The sequence below is a fragment of the Loxodonta africana genome, chromosome 13 (assembly GCF_030014295.1).
Source record: "Loxodonta africana isolate mLoxAfr1 chromosome 13, mLoxAfr1.hap2, whole genome shotgun sequence".
Taxonomy (NCBI): domain Eukaryota; kingdom Metazoa; phylum Chordata; class Mammalia; order Proboscidea; family Elephantidae; genus Loxodonta; species Loxodonta africana.
In genome coordinates, this window is record NC_087354.1 from 76,322,116 (window position 1) to 76,334,224 (window position 12,109).

Genomic DNA, 12,109 nt, shown 5'->3' on the forward strand with positions numbered 1-12,109 from the left:
AAGGAGCGCCTGACGGATTTGAACTGCCAACCCTTTGGTTAGCAGCTGTAGCACTTAACCACTACACCACCAGGGTTTCCCCATGGGCTGTGGTACATGAAAATGGTGTGGGCCTGGCTCTAGGCTGAAAGGAAGCCCAAGAAAAGCACCCAACAGGGACTTCTGTTATGACACCTTTATTTCTTATAGTGAAAGGGATTCCTACTGGGTGGAGAACCTTATGGTCCAGGAGCTGGAGAACTTGGAGCTCCCCCCCGCCTTTAAGTTGTGTCTTCACAAGTGGCAAGTGGATTATTGACAATATCACTGACTCCATTAAGAAGAGTCACAAAACTGCCTTTATGTTTTCTGAAAACTCTGTAGAGTGGTTCAAGTTTGAACTGAATATCACTCATTTTTGTTTCTTTGATGGGAACAATAATGGTGCCATCCTCATTCTTCTGGAGCCCATTGAGAAGAAAACCATTCCCCAGAGGTTCTGTAAACTACAGAAGATCATGAACACCAAGACCTACCTGGAGTGGCCCAATGATGAAGCTCAGCAGCAAGGTTTGAGTTGAATAATTCTAATTTTCAAAAGCAAATTATCTGTAAAAGGAAATAATCTCAGTTTTCAAAACTTGGTTCTATGTTGGTTTAGAATTTTGCTATTGTTAATTTGCATAGGCAGTAATAAGTGCTGTTCTTCAAAAATTACAGCTGTTACTGGAATCTGTTCAGAGTAGAAAATTTTTTTTTAATTTTTATTGTACTTTAAGTGAAAATTTACAAATCAAGTCAGTCTTTCATACAAAAGTTTATACACACCTTGCTATATACCCCTAATTGCTCTCCCCCTAGTGAGACAGCACACTCCTTCCCTCCACTCTCTCTTCTCGTGTCCACTCGGCCAGCTTCTGACCCCCTCTGCCCTCTCATCTCCTCTAGAGACAGGAGATGCCAACATAGTTGGCATCTAAAATAGTTCTTATCTACTATCTAATTACTGAAAATCCCTCTCCCTCCCTCCTTCCCTCCCACCTCTCATAACCATCAAAGAATATTTTCTTCTCTGTTTAAACTATTTCTCAAGTTCTTACAAATATTTGTCCTTTTGCAACTAATTTCACTCAGCATAATGCCTTCCAAATTCCTCCATGTTATGGAATATTTCTCAGATTCATCATTGTTCTATATCATTGGGTATTATACCATTGTGTGAATATAACATAATTTATTTATCCATTCATCTGTTGATGGGCACCTTGGTTACTTCCATCTTTTTGCTATTGTAACAGTGCTACAGTGAACATGGGTGTGAATGTATCTGTTCGTGTAAAGGCTCTTATTTTCTAGGATGTAGTCCAAGGAGTGGGATTGCTGGAGTGTATGGTAGTTCTATTTCTAGTTTTTAAGGAAACGCCAAATCAATTTCCAAAATGGTTCTACCATTTTACATTCCCACCAGCAGTGTGTAAGTGTTCCAGTCTCTCCACAATCTCTCCAACATTTATTATTTTGTGTTTTTGGATTAATGCCAGCCTTGTTGGAGTGAGATGGAATCTCTTTGTAGTTTTCATTTGCATTTCTCTAATGGCTAATGATCATGAGCATTTCCTCATGTATCTGTTAGCTACCCGTATGTCTTCTTTGGTGAAGTGCCTGTTCATATCCTTTGCCCATTTTTAATTGGGTTATTTGTCTTTTTGTAGTTGAGTTTTTGCAGTATCATGTAGATTTTAGAGATCAGATGCTGATCAGAAATGTCATAGCTAAAAACTTTTTCCCAGTCTGTAGGAATCGTTTTATTACTCTTTTGGTGAAGTCTTTGGATGAACATAGGTGTTTGATTTTTAGGAGCTCCCAGTTATCTGGTTTCTCTTCTGCATTGTTACTAATGTTCTGTATACTGTTTATGCCATGTATTAGGGCTCCTAGCATTGTCTCTATTTTTTCTTCCATGATTTTTATTGTTTTAGATTTTATATTTAGGTCTTTGATCCATTTTGAGTTGGTTTTTGTGCATGATGTGAGGTATGGGTCTTCTGTCATTTTTTTACAGATGGATATCCAGTTATACCAGCACCATTTGTAAAAAAGACTGTCTTTTCCCCATTTAAGAGACTTTGGGCCTTTGTCAAATATCAGCTGCTCATCTGTGAATGGATTTATGTCTGGATTCTCAGTTCTGTTCCATTGGTCTATGTGCCTGTTGTTGTACCAGTACCAGGCTGTTTTGACTACTGTGGCAGTATAATAGGTTCTAAAATCAGGTAGAGTGAAGTCTCCCACTTTGCTCTTCTTTTTCAGTAATGCTTTACTTATCCGGGGCCTCTTTCCCTTCCATATGATGTTGGTGATTTGTTTCTCCATTTCATTAAAAAATGACGTTGGAATTTGGATCGGCATTGCATTGTATCTATAGGTCGCTTTTGGTAGGGTTGACATTTTTACAATGCAAAGTCTTCCTATCCATGAGCAAGGTATGTTTTTTCACTTATGTAGGACTCTTTTGGTTTCTTGCAGTAGTGTCTGGTAAGATTTATTCCTAAGTATTTTATCTTCTTGTGGGCTACTGTAAATGGTACTGATTGGTGATTTTCTCTTTGATGTTCTTTTTGTTGGCGTAGAGGAATCCAGCTGATTTTTGTATGTTTATCTTGTATCCTGATGCTCTGCTGAACTGTTCTATTAGTTTCAGTAGTTTTCTTGAGGATTCTTTAGGGTATTCTGTGTTTAAGATCATGTCATCTGCAAACAGAGATATTTTCACTTCTTCCTTACCAATCTGGATGCCCTTTATTTCTTTATCTAGCCTAATTGCTCTGGCTAGGACCTCCAGCACAATGTTGAAAAAGAGTGGTGATAAAGGGCGTCCTCGTCTGCTTTTAGACTCTCTCCATTTAGGATGATGTTGGCCGTTGGCTTTGTATAAATGCCGTTTATAATGTTTAGGAATTTTCCTTATATTCCTATTTTGCTGAGAGTTATCATAAATGGGTGTTGAACTTTGTCAAATGCCTTTTCTGCATCAATTGTTAAAATCATGTGATTCTTGTCTTTTGATGGATTACCTTTTTTTCTAATATTGAACCATCCCTGCATACCTGGTATGAATCTCACTTGGTCAAGGTGAATTATTATCTTGATGTGTTGTTGAATTCTATTGGCTAGAATTTTGTTGAGGATTTTTGCATCTAACTTCATGAGGGATATAGGTCTGTAATTCTTTTTTTGTGGTTTCTTTACCTGGTTTTGGTATCATGGATATGCTGGCTTCATAGAATGACTTTGAGAGTATTCCATCCTTTTCTATGTTCTGAAATACCTTAGTAGTGGTGGTCTCTGAAAATTTGGTAGAACTCTGCAGTGAAGCCATCCGGGCAAGGGTTTTTTTTTTCTTGGGAGTTTTTCGATTACCTTTTCAATCTCTTCTTTTGTTATGGGTCTATTTAGTTGTTCTACCTCTGTTTGTGTGTTAGGTGGGTAGTGTGTTTCTAGTAATTCATCCATTTCTTCTAGGCTTTCAAATTTGTTAAGAGTACAATTTTTCATAGTAATCTGATATGATTCTTTTAATTTCAGTTGGGTCTGTTGTAATATCGCCCATCTCCTTTCTTACTGGGATTATTTGCTTCCTATCCTGGTTTTCTTTTGTCAGTTTGGCCAATGGTTTATCAATTTTGTTATTTTTTTCAAAGAACCAGCTTTTGGTCTTGTTAATTCTTTCAATTGTTTTCCATCTCATTTAATTCTGCTCTAATTTTTATTATTTGCTTTCTTCCGGTACCTGAGGGTTTCTTTTGTCCCTCTTCTACTTGTTTGAGTTGTACGGATAATTCTTTGTTTTTGGCCCTTTCTTCTTTTTCTATGTGTGTGTTTATTGATATAAATTGAGCACTGCTTTCACTGAGTCCCAAAGGTTCTGATAGGATTTTTTTTCATTCTCATTGGATTCTATCATTTCTTTTTTTATTCTATCCTTAATTTCTTCTATAACCAGTCTTTTTTGAGCAGGGTCCTGTTCGGTTTCCAAGTGTTTGGTTTCTTTTCCCTGCTTTTCCTGTTATTGATTCCTACTTTTATGGCCTTATGGTCAGAAATGATGCTTTGTAATATTTTGATGTTTTGGATTCTGCAAAGGCATGCTTCATGACCTAATATGTGGTGTATTCTACAGAATGTTCCATGTGCACTAGAAAAGAAAGTATACTTTGCAGCTGTTAGGTGGAGTGTTCTGTATATGTCTATGAGGTCAAGTTGGTTGACTGTGGTATTTAGATCTGTGAATTTATTGAGCTTCTTCCTGGATGTCCTGTCCTTCACCAAAAGGGGTTTGTTGAAGTCTCCTACTGTAATTGTGGAGCTATCTCACTTTTCAATGCTGGTAGAGTTTATGTATCTTGCAGCCCTGTCACTGGATGTATAAATATTTAATATGGTTATATCCTCCTGGTATATTGTCCCTTTAATCATTATACAGTGTCCTTCCTTATCCTTTGTGGTGGATTTAACTTTAAAGTCTATTTTGTCAGAAATTAATATTGTCACTCCTGCTCTTTTTTTGATTGCTGTTTGTTTGATGTATTTTTTTCCATCCTTTAAGTTTTAGTTTGTGTCTCTAAGGTGTGCCTCTTGTAGGCAGCATATAGATGGATTGTGTTTTTTAATCCATTCTGCCACTCTGTCTCTTTATTGGTGCATTTAGTCCATTAACATTCTGTGTAATTATGGATAGGTATGAGTTTAGTGGAAACCCTGGTGGCGTAGTGGTTAAGTGCTATGGCTGCTAACCAATAGGTTCGCAGTTCAAATCCACCAGGTGCTCCTTGGAAACTCTACAGGGCAGTTCTACTCTGTCCTATAGGGTTGCTATGAGTTGAAATTGACTCGGTGGCAGTGGATTTGGATGAGTTTAGTGGTGTCACTTTGATGTCTTTTTTTGTGTTTTGTTGACAGTTTCTTTTTCCCACTTAATTATTTTGTGCTGAGTAGTTTATTGTCTTTTCTATTTTTCATTGTACTTTATTTGGTTTCTGCTGAGTCTATTTTTTTCTTGTATTTTATTTTGATGAGTAGGATTGTTAGTCTTCTTTGTGGTTATCTTATTATTTACCCCTATTTTTCTAAGTTTAAACCTAACTTTTATTTCTTTCTATCGCCTTGTATTCCTGTCCATATGAAGGATCTATGACTAGATTTCTTAAAAAAAATAATTAGTCCCTCTTTATTGTTTTCATGTTGTATTCTTTTACATAATAACATCGTTGTTTCCCTGTTTTGAGCGTTTTTTAATCTTGATTTATTTTTGTGAGTTCCCTGTCTGGGTTGATATCTGATATTATTGGTTTTCTAACCAAAGAACTCCCTTCAGTATTTCTTGTAGTTTTGGTTTGGTCTTTACGAATTCCCTAAAATTCTGTTTATCTGGAAATGTCCTAATCTCATCTGCATATTTGAGAGACAGTTTTGCTGGATATATGATTCTTGGCTGGCAATTTTTTTCCTTCAATGCTCATATATGTCATCCCATTGGCTTCTCGCCTGCATGGTTTCTGCTGAGTAGTCTGAGCTTATTCTTATTGACTCTCCTTTGTAGGTGACTTTTGATTTATTTCTAGCTGCTCTTAAAATTCTCTATCTTTGGTTTTGGCAAGTTTGATTGTAATAGGTCTTGCTGACTTTCTTTTAAAATCTACCTTATGTGGAGTTTGATAAGCATCTTGGATAGATATCTTCTCATCTTTCACGAGATGAGGGAAGTTTTCTGCCAAAAAATCTTCAACAATTCTCTCTGCATTTTCTGTTATCCCTCCCTGTTCTGGTACTCCAGTCACTCGTAGGTTATTTCTCTTGATAGAGTCCCACATGATTCTTAACGTTTCTTCTTCTTTTTTTGCTTCTTTTATCTGGTTTTTCTTCAAATGTATTGGTGCCAAGTGCTTTATCTTTAAGGTTACCAATTCTGCCTTCCACTTGCTCAATTCTGCTCCTCTGACTTTCTATTGAGTTGTCTAATTCTGTAGTTTTATTGTTAATCTTCTGAATTTCTGATTGCTGTCTCTCTGTGGATTCTTGCAGCTTATTAAATTTTTCATTATGTTCTTGAAGAACCTTTTTAATTTCTTCAACTGTTTTATCTGTATGTTCTTCAGCTTGTTCTGCGTCTTGCCTGATCTCCTTCCTTATGTCTTGAAGACTTCTGTATATTAATCTTTTGAATTCTGCATCTGGTAATTCCAGGAATGCACCTTCATCCAGAAGATCCTTTGATTCTCTCTTTTGAGAGACTGTTGAAGCGATCATGGTTTGTTTCTTTATGTGGTTTGATAATGACTGTAGTCTCCGAGCTATCTACAAGTTATTGTATTAGTTTATGTTTTCTTACTATATCCTAGTTTCTTGCTTTGTTTTGTTTTGATATGCCCACACGGGTTGAGTGGGCTAGCTTGATTATTTTCACCTTTGGGGCTCTGATGTCCTGTCACCAGATGGCTAGAGCTGTTATCAGGTATATGAGTCCATTCACTTTTCTTGTGTGGATTCAGCTCAGGTGGCCAGATAGCTGGTCATGAAGTGTGTGGTACAGGCTCTGTCCTCCAGCCTTAGGGAGGCAGGGGTGTTTGGTGTAGGTACCAGTATCTGGTTGCAGCAGCGGGTCATGCTCTGAGCAAGGCAGGGGGCTGAGAACAGTCCCCCAAGTGTCTCTGAGGAAAGCATGCCCCTTTTCCCTAGAGTGTACAGGTGGGTGGGTTCTGCAGATGGATCATGGACACCCAATGCTTTTGGTTATAAGGACTGGAATGTACCAGGTATCCTGGGACCCCTGTTGCGGGTGGCTGGGGACCTGAGTGGAGTCACCAGTCCTTATGCCCCTGATGTTGGTAGGTGAGAACCCTGTTTAATAGGCAAAGTGGAGTCAAATATCAAACACCCAACTCTCCACTGTGTAGCTGAAATAGTTGCAGTCTGCTAAGAAGGGCCTATTCTCTTGAAGTAGGACCACACAGGTCCATGCAGTGGGGATAGGTATTCAAAGTCCATGGACTATTTATGCCTGGACAGGAGCTGATTCCGTGCTGAGCTCCCCCGGTTAGTGAAGCTCACAAATTATCTTTTCCCTCAATCGTGAATTTATTCCAAGGCCAGGAGAATGGCTCAGGACACTCAACAAGAACTATCTCAGGCCCAGAGAAACTGGCAGCCACTGAAGCTGGCTTCAGGGCTGGGGGCATGGTAAAACATACCCCAGTACTTAGCTTTTGCCGAGAGCGCCGTTCTTCTCTGGTTCAGAAAACGTGAGTAGGCTGTGAGGCTGGCTGTTTCTCCCTGAGGAAACTGCATCCAAACACTACTTCCAGCCTGCTGCAGCCATTCCCAGGAATGGTGCCTGAAGGATCCTGGTGATTCAGGTTTTTTAACTCCTCTTCACTTCTGAACTGTCTCTCCCCCTGGTGCCACTCAGTCCATTTTCTAACTTTGCCTTTGATGTTCAGGGCTCCTAGCTTGTCATAAATATAATCATTTCACTTGTTTTTTCAGGTCTTTGTTGTAAGGGGGATTGGCGGAAGTGTCTGGCTATTCCGCCATCTTGGCCCCCCCTCAGAGAAATTTTGAGGAATATTTGGGTAAAAAGATTTGTGAAATAGTAAGGGATTACAGCAGATAGTAAGTGGTTTTTGACTGATGTGTGAGAGTGCTCTAAAACTGAGGTGCTTGGCATGATTCAAAGGACTGGCCCAAACCTGAATCAAAACTCCATTTTTGAATTAAACTTTAGCTTGTCCTTAGAACCCGTGATTTAGAGCCTTATGGTCTGTAACTTCTTGTGAAACTTTAACCACGTTTAACAAACAATGAAGGAAGGAATAATGTGTTTGTGGAGAAATATTTGTCAGGAAATGTTTATCGAGATAGTCTCGCTCTGTTTGGGGGCAGAGATGGGTTCTGGCGGGAGTGGGCTTGGCAGGGGTTTGGAAAGGGTTAAGGGAAAGGGGAAGGATGAAGTCTCCTCCTCCCTTCCTGAACCCCAAGCCACAGAATCCTGGCAGGGAGGGTGTCTACTCTTGCTGCCGTGTGTCTTGCAGATGTGCCAAAATGGAGGCAGGCGGGAGAGGGAGGGTGCCTGGCAGAGAAGCACTCCAGGTGGCTCTCTCAAAGCAATAAGTTCACCCTGCCTTGGGGATGGCAAGGGAAGATGGTTGAGGTGGGGACCTGGGGGTGCCTCACATACAGCTGTATATATTCAAATGTCATCTCTATCTGGTTCCCACTGTGGGTATCTATCTGTGTGTGAACCTTCCCTTCTCCCATACCCTGCATGACCTGTGGTGCTGCAGACACCACCATCCTGTGTGCAGGTGTGTGTTGGGGGGCACAGAGGGCATGTCATACCCTCTACCCTATGACCCATGTACTCAGTTGTAAGAGGTAAAGAGAACTGAGCACATACACACACACTCACAAAAGATGGTTTTCGGAGAATGCTTGCACAACACGCCCCTGGAAGAATGTATATGTAGGCATTTCAGAAAATCACTTGCTAGGTTGGATTCAGGAACTCTGTGTTAGAAAACAGATCAGCTAACCTTGAAAAATTTTAACTTGCAATTGTTTTGTATCCACAGGTACTCCTAAGTCCCTGTGATTATGGTTCATGTACTCCCTTTCCCATTATTCTGTATAAAAAGCTAACCTCTTGAATGCTGGTGAGGAGTGAGCTTCTTGGATCAGGTGGACACTTGAGACTTTGTTGGCATCTCCTGCCTGGAGGGGAGATGAGAGGGTAGAGGGGGTTAGAAGCTGGCAAAATGGACACGAAAAGAGAGTGTGGAGGGAGAGAATAGGCTGTCTCATTGGGGGGAGTAATTGGGAGTATACAGTAAAGTATATACAAGTTTTTATGTAGGAGACTGACTTGATTTGCAAACTTTCACTTAATGCACAATAAAAATTATAAAAAAAAAAAGTTTGAATATTTAATAATACCATTACCCTGAAATCCAGGGTAAAAAGCACAAGACCAGGAAGCACCACAGGTCAGGGGCCAACCCAATGGCAGCTAACAACAATGGTCATATTAAAGACCCAGGAACATCTATAAGGTTATCATAGCATACCAATAAATAAATAAATAAATAAAAAGCTCAAAAAAAAAAAAAGCTAACTTCTCCCTCAGAAGGTGGGAACATTTTTGTGATCTGGCATTACATTGTGTCCCCCAGCTCAAGCTGTTCCAATCCTCCAGTAAAACTCTTTGCTTTCACTTTTAACAGAGTGTTCAGTGCTATGACACTGATACAGTTCATATTGTTTTAACTATTAAAAAACACTTTGGTGAAAAAGGCACAGCCCATGTTTTTGAAGAACTTTTAGAATTTTGGTCAGATGCTCAAAATTATAGATGTATACCATGAGAGACAGCCTTTTCCCAAATATCTTTCATTTTCTGTGTTCATTTTATAATTTTTTTTTTAATTTTTAGGTTTTATTTTTAGGGTGGGTCTTACATTGAACTGAAAAGAAGCCTGACCAGATAGGAATAAGAAAGCTTGGAGTCTAACCTTGGATTTGCTACTTGTTAGCTATGAGCCATGTGGCCAGACAAGTCCTGTAATCACTTGAACTAAACCAAAATAACCAAACCCGTTGCTCTCGAGTCAGTTCTAATAGCAACCCTATAGAACAGAACTGCCCCAGAGGGTTTCGAAAGAACAGCTGGTGGATTTGAACTGCTGGCCTTGTGGTTAGCAGCCAATCTTTTACCTATTGTGCCACCAGGGTTCCCACTTGAACTAAGGGGATAATTATATTTGAGCTATTTATTTCATGTGGTATTGTGGGATTTGGATGAGAAAATACATGTGAAAGTGCTTTGAAAACTGTTAAGAACTAAATGAATATAAGCACCGGGCCTGGGAGGGAGGTGTTAATACCTTTGGTAAGAGTGTAGAATTACCTTTACTGTATATAAAAGACAGTTACTACTGCATATTTAATTTAAGGGTAAATAAATTATTTCTACATGATGTTGCCAGAGTATTCTAATTACTTCAGGATTACAAAGCAATAACTTAAAGTTCAAATAGAGAAGTAGAGAAATAATAGAGGTTTTTAGTTCCGGAGGTGGGGTGGGGAGGACTAGATGGAAAGATGTTTTCTCAAGCGTCTGAGAAATCACAAGAAAAAAGGTGGTGATTTTGGATTAACAAAAAGTAAAGTCTTTTCAAGCAGCTGGAGAGCCTGAGTGTAAGGGACAGAAAGAAATATTCACATAGTAAACTAGATAGAAAAGCTAACTCCACATGGCATAGAAATCCACCCTCTCAAGGCCACATTCACCACTATTGATTAAGGCAGGGTAATACTTGAACCTGTAAAGAGGATTAGGGATGTGGAATCAGGTACGAGAAAAAATCCTGAATTTAGGGTAAAAAAATTCTGGTTTCCAATCCCAGTTAGGTCATTTACCATTTGCATAAAGTTTTCTCATGTGAAGGAGGAGTAAGAATGCTTCCTCCACTTCATACCTCAATCTGTGAAGACGAAATGAAGATAAAAACAAATAAGTTTATTTCCCTTATAAATATTGCTCACTGCCTGTGGCAATGAAGAAAACCAAACTGAAACTGTTTGTGTTTCAAATCACTTACTTGGAGAAGTAGGGAAGGAGCAGGGCACCGGAAAGGCCTGGATTCCAAACTAGAGGTACCAACAGGAGCCCAGATCTTTCATGATGAGAGGGATGTCGGTGCTAGGAAAAGTTGCTGAAGGGGCAAAACCCACCACAACCTTGAGAAACAAAACTGCATCACTGACGATTGGTTATTGACAAAATGGTTTCGATTGTTCTTTAGAGACTTTCTTTTTAGTGAGCGCAGTCTCTAGAGAAATAGGAAAGGTACGGCAAAGCCAGACTATTTTAAGGATTTCTGCATCACATAAACCGTCATGATGCCTCCTGTGGGGCTTTGTTACTTTTCTGTTCACTCGGTCTTTTCTTGAGCCTCTTTGCTATGAACACCACCACTTTTGTGCTGTCAGGGCTAATTTCATTTTCTATTATCTCTTCTTCAGACCAAATCCCCAGGTGATACTACAGCCGGGCCTCCATATCCTCGGGTTCTGTGTTTGTGGAGTCAACCAACTGTGGAGGGAAAATATTTGGGAAAAAAAGAAAGTTCCAAAAAACAAAACTTGAATTTGTTGTGTGCCGAGCTGAATTCACACCACAACAATACAGTAGAACAACTATTTACACAGCATTTATATTGTATTAGGTATTATAAGTAATCTAGAGATGATTTAAAGTATACAGGAGGATGTGCTTGGATTATATGCAAATGATGCACTGTTTTATGTAAGGAAATTGAGCATCTGCTGATTTTGGTGTGGGGGATCCTGGAACCAATCCCCGCGGATACCGAGGGATGACTCCATATTGTTTTTATAACCTGAACATTATAGAAAGTCTGACACAGCAGCTAACTTTTCTAGTTCTTCGATTTCTTTAGGAACTATATCATTAAAAACAAAACACACAAACATACAAAAAACTTTTGAGATCTAATACTATTAGCTATTTGAAAGAATACAATAGTGTTTTTAACCTTAGTTGTCAGTTACAGAAGTTAAACAGGATTGGGACAAAATATTATCTCTGGTACTATTGCTATGAACTGAAATCAACTTGACAGCAATGGGTTTGGTTTTTGGTATCCTTATTTACTCCTTCAGGCACAAGCCTGTTGTTCTTGGTTTAGATAATGATCGTCGAGTTATTTGAATGCAGGAAAGCACAGACTTGTGGACTGGAAGCAGATTTTGGGAAATACAGGTATCCCCCGCTTTTTGAAAGTTCGCTTTATGCCACTTGACTTTTACAAAAGACCTGTTTTCGTTAACCGAAAGAAAACCAAAGAGGATTTTCCCTTTTACGAAAAAGGTGAAAAGCGAAGCAAAAATAGCGTTCGGCGTGTGTTTTCCAGCGAGCTGTTAATTAGGCAGCATACTCCAAGAGCAAGAGTGGCGTTGCCAAGCTCCTTCCCTTGGAACTACACTCAGTATCTCAGCATCAAGCTGCTATGGCTTTATTTGGTATTATTTAGTTGGTTTTTCTTTGGGGGGGGGC

General features: G+C 39.3%; 1 protein-coding gene and 1 pseudogene across 25 annotated transcripts in view; one reads left to right on the forward strand and one right to left on the reverse strand.

Moving 5' to 3' along the window:
* Positions 1 to 560, forward strand: part of LOC104846599 (toll-like receptor 2) — a 32,518-nt pseudogene extending 31,958 nt beyond the window's left edge.
* LOC111752668 (collagen alpha-1(VII) chain-like) overlaps positions 1 to 12,109 on the reverse strand; it is a 74,533-nt gene that overhangs the window by 59,556 nt on the left and 2,868 nt on the right. For 23 of the 25 annotated variants that reach the window (XM_064267615.1, XM_064267614.1, XM_064267611.1 and 20 more), the window contains exons 2-3: positions 8,675 to 8,745; positions 516 to 588 (exon numbers count right to left, since the gene is read on the reverse strand). The exons of the other annotated variants lie outside the window; for them this stretch is intronic. The gene's annotated coding sequence lies outside the window, so the exon portion shown is untranslated. The remainder of the gene's footprint in view (positions 1 to 515; positions 589 to 8,674; positions 8,746 to 12,109) is intronic. 25 annotated transcript variants of the gene reach the window in all.